The 5,311-nt window shown below is 33.9% G+C and overlaps 1 long non-coding RNA gene across 1 annotated transcript in view; it reads right to left on the bottom strand.

Annotated features, from left to right (window-relative positions):
- Positions 1–4,872, bottom strand: part of LOC118763257 — an 11,635-nt gene extending 6,763 nt beyond the window's left edge. Inside the window, exon 1 of the long non-coding RNA XR_004999007.1 lies at positions 4,859–4,872. This is a non-coding gene — a long non-coding RNA (uncharacterized LOC118763257). The remainder of the gene's footprint in view (positions 1–4,858) is intronic.
- Positions 4,873–5,311: the final 439 nt, after the last annotated feature.

The following is a 5,311-nucleotide window of genomic DNA, read 5'->3' as shown; positions in this document are numbered from 1 at the left end:
TTTTTTTTTCTTCTTTTTGTATCTCATTAAGCCACTGTTCCGAAGACCTCCTTGCAACAACCTTCCCGTAGTTTTTAATTTTAATCTTAGTAAACATTAAACTCTGAACTCTTTCCAACGTACTTCAGCTATCTCTAACTACATACATATCATGAAGACAATCTACTTTAGCTTGAAAGCAACATAGTTCCTGCATAGAATGACCGAACGGCATGTGATACGAGTAGCTCTTACTAGTAATATAATTGGTTATGGTCAAGACCACTTAGGAGTTTTCACTGTAGATTCTCTAGAAGCTGAACTGTGCTTCTGTAAATCTATAATATACGCTTGGCGTGCATTTGTTGGTGAATGTTGGATTCCTTTCTATGTCTTCCCTCAGTTTGTCGAAATCTGGTTTGATTTGCTTCGGAATTGATTTTCATATGCATAATGATTGATTATCTGTGTCTTCATGAGCATGTGTGTGTGTGGTGTGTGTGTGTGTGTGTATGTGTGTGTGTGTGTGTGTGTGTGTGTGTGTGTATGTGTGTGTGTATGTGTGTGTGTGTGTGCGCGCGTGTGTGAATACAAGCATATATACTTTTTTATTCTTTTACTCTTTTACTTGTTTCAGTCATTTGACTGCGGCCATGCTGGAGCACCGCCTTTAGTCGAGCAAATCGACCCCAGGGCTTATTCTTTGGAATAAGTATAAGTACTTATACCAAAGAATAAGTCCTGGGGATCGATTTGTTCGACATATTCTTTGGAAGCCTAGTACTTATTCTATCGGTCTTTTTTGCCGAACCGCTAGGCTACGGGGACGTAAACATACCACCATCGGTTGTCAAGCAAAGCTAGGGGGACAAACACAGACACACAAAGATATACACACACATACATATATATACATATATACGACGGGCTTCTTTCAGTTTCTGTCTTCCAAATCCTCTCACAAGGCTTTGGTCGGCCCGAGGTTTTAGTAGAGGACACTTGCCCAAGATCCCACGCAGTGGGACTGAACCCGAAACCATGTGGTTGGTAAGCAAGCTACTTACCACTCAGCTACTTATGCGCCTATATATATATATGTATGTATGTATGTATGTATGCATGTATGTATATATAATATATATATATATATATATATATATATATATCTATATATAATATATATGATATATGATTTGATTGATTTTTCCAGTTTCAGCTCATGAGCTGTGGCCATGCTGGGGCACCGCCATATATATATATATATATGTATATATATATATATATATATATATATATATATATATATATAGAGAGAGAGAGAGAGAGAGAGAGAGAGAGAGAGAGAGAGATTGATAGGTAATAAATATATATGCATATATATATATTTATAAATATATCTATATATATATGCATTTATTTATATATGTATATATATGTTAACATGTATGTATTTTTTAGTTCTTTCAGTCGTTTGATTGCGGGCATGCTGGAGCACCACCTTGAACATTCTTTTGTTTTTAGTGGAATGAATCAATTCCAATACTATTTTACGTTGAGCCTGGTACTTATGCTATCGGTTTATTTTGCCGAACCGCTAAGTTACGGGGATCTTAACACACCAAACGGTGGTGGAGGGGAAAAACACAGATATAAAGATGCACATGCGCGCGCGCGCACCCACACATATATACGACAGGCTTATTTCAGTTTCCGTCCAACAAAAGACCCGATACTATAGTAGAAGACATTTGCCCAAGGTGCCACACAGTGAGACTGAACTCGGAAGCAAGCTTCTTACCACACAGCCAGACACACACACATACACAACAGAAAAAAGATGGTGTAGGCACACGCCAGAAAAGATCACAGAAAATGAGAAAGCAACCATACCCTGGGATATGCCGATACACACAGGTAGAGAAACTTAGGTCAATAGACAAGGAGATAGTTGTCAGAGATCATCAAGAAAAAAAATGCTTTCTAATCGATGTTTCAATACCAACAGATGACAACGTTTCTCTAAAAGAAACGGAGAAACTTTCAAAATATAAAGACCTGGAAATAGAGGTAACACGAATGTGGAATCTAAAAACAGAAACAATTCCTATCATAGCAGGTGCATTAGGTATGATAAAAATAATATGCAGACAAATACATAACAAAAACAGCAAGACTAACAAGTACATATAACATACAGAAAATAGCAGCACTAGGCAGCACACACATCCTACGTAAAATACTTTCAATACAGTAAAAATAAGAGCATCACAACAAACCACAGCACATAACCAAGGAACACGGAGCTGCGTTCGGTAGTGTAGTGAAAGCACGTGATAAAAATAAGACTAATGGATAACAACAACAACAACAAGAACAACAACAATAACAACAACAACAACAATAATAATAACAATAATGATAATAATAATAATAATAATAATAATAATAATAATAATAATAATAATAATAATAATAATAATATTCAGACAAATACATAACAAAAACACCAGGACTTACAAACACATATAAGATACAGAAAATTGCACTACTAGGCACTGCATACATCCTACGCAGAACACTTTCCATACAATAACCATCAGAGCATCACAACAAATCACAGCACATACCCAAGGCACACAGAGCTGTACTCGGTAGTGGAGTGAAAGCACGCTATAAAAATAAAACTACTGAATAATAATAATAATAATAATAATAATAATAATAATAATAATAATAATAATAATAATAATAATCCTTTCTACTATATGCACAAGGCCAGCAACTTCGACCCCGAAATGATGAAAGGTAAAGTCGACCTCAGTGTAATTTGAACTCAGAACGTAAAGACGGACGAAATGCTAAACATTTTGCCCGACGGGCTTACAATTCTCCCAGCTCACCACCCTGAATAATAATAATAATAATAATAATAATAATAATAATAATAATAATAATAATAATAATAATAATAATACTTTCTACTAAAGGCACAAGGCCTGAATTTTAGGGGAGGGGACTAGTCGATTACATCGACCCTCGTGTTTCACTGGTTCTTCATTTATCGGCCCCGAAATTATGAAAGGCAAAGTCAACCCCGGCGTAACTTGAACTGAGAACGTAGAGACGTTCTGAATGATAATAATAATAATAATAATAATAATAATACTTTCAACTATCGGCACATGGCCTGAAATGTTTTAAATCCTCGAATGTATGAAAGTGAAAGCCGACCTTGGCAGAATTTGAACTCAGAATTTAAAGCCTGAAAAAATATTCTGAAGCATTTTGTTCGGCGTGGTAACGACTCCGCCATATTACATATATGCACAAATAACTGAGGAGTTAACATGTGTACTTTGCAACCACGTGGTTCCAAGTTCAGTTTGAATATACAGTGTTTTGAGAAAATGTCTTTTATATACCCTACTTCATTTAACTCATTAAGCACAGATTAATTTTTTTAATCATAAAATAGAGAAGGGAGTTTTATTTCCAATGACGCAACGCAACAGTATGCATATAGCAACCTTTTTTTTTGTCGACAAATATCCAGAAAACATTAAAGAGTCTTTCAACGTTAAGCAAACGGCCGGATCATTCCGAAATGTCCTAGATTTTTTTTGTTTACTACTGAAGAAATAATGAAGACGTGGGTTTCTGAAGTTTAGTGGATTTTCGTTAAAGTGAACAAACATAAATAGAGCAAAAACATGCGATAACGTAAAAGAGCACACAAAAAAAGGAAAACAAATGAAGAAATGCCAGTCTTTTTGGCATTGGCATATTGCCAAAATAGATAGATAGATAGATAGATAGATAGATAGATAGATAGATAGATAGATAGATAGATAGATAGATAGATAGATAGATAGATAGATGGTTGTATAGAGAGATAAGATGAAAGAGAAAAAAAATAAATGTGAGAGTGAAAAAGACAATATGGCGAGAAAGGGGAATGCAATGGGAATATATTTGAAGAATTAATCCGTGTGTTTTCTCTGCCAGTGTGTCGGCTGCTTTAGAGACCCTCATGCAGTCAACTTTTTAAATACACTTCTAAAGCGTTCCTTTGGCGGGAACCAGCGACCTTAAAGTAAGGGTTTGCTGATAACCAAAAGACTGTCGCCCATGTCTTGCAACATATTGCCAATACTTGCAAGATTCTTCTTTCCTGCAGATCAAAAAGACTTGCTGCGGCATCTAGCCAAGTGTTTTCTTTTGTGTCAGCCAATATCCAGTATAAATATTAGGAGAGAAGATCTGTTTTTGAAATTGTATTTAGCTACATGCCAATACTTAGAAATCCTCTTTTTTTCCACTTATACTATTATGCGCGCGCGCACACACGCGCATACAAACACATACACATACACAAACAAACACACACACACAATAAACACAGACACACGCATACACAGAGATACACAAACATACATGCTCTCTCAACACTCGAGTTTTTGTGTACGCACACATACGTACACACAAACGCGATTTGTGTATGTATGTGTGTATACAAATACATACATATATATACATATATATTTCTGTGTGTGTATCTACGTGTATATGTATGTATATATATGTGTGCGCGTGAGTATTTATATTTATATGTAGATGTGCATGTATATATATATATATGCCTACATGTATATATACCTGTTTGTGAATGTGTGTATACATGTATATATATATATATGCATATATGTATATATATATGTGCATATATGTATATGTATGCATATATATCTATGTATATTTATATATACATATATAAATATACATATTATATATATATATATACATACAGTGTATATATATGTATATACATATATACATACGTACGTATGTATGTATGCTTTTACAGATATGTAGTATGTACACATAAATATTCATGTAGCAGTGTGTGTCCGTTTGTGTACGTATATGTGTGTCAATGTATTTGTGAAAGAAATTAAAATTGCGAAACAATAATTTATAATGCAGGATATCTTATTATATAACAATAAAAAATGAAAGTATGTGGCATTGCTGTGCACAGACACACACCCATACACACACTCACACACATATGTATATATGTATATATATATATATATATATATAATATATATATATATATATATATATATGTATGAATGTATGTATGTATGTATACACACGCACATTGATGCATACATCATACGTATTACATATTTACATATACAAATATTAATATATATACATGAACATACATGTTTCCCTTGAAATAAAAATCGTGCTATGAAATTTTGCTGCCGTTGTTTGTTTTGGTTTGTTTCAAGTTTGGTTAAAGGAAATTTGTTAAAATCTATTT

The sequence above is a fragment of the Octopus sinensis genome, linkage group LG4 (assembly GCF_006345805.1).
Source record: "Octopus sinensis linkage group LG4, ASM634580v1, whole genome shotgun sequence".
Lineage (NCBI taxonomy): Eukaryota > Metazoa > Mollusca > Cephalopoda > Octopoda > Octopodidae > Octopus > Octopus sinensis.
This window is presented reverse-complemented; position numbering and strand designations above follow the sequence as displayed.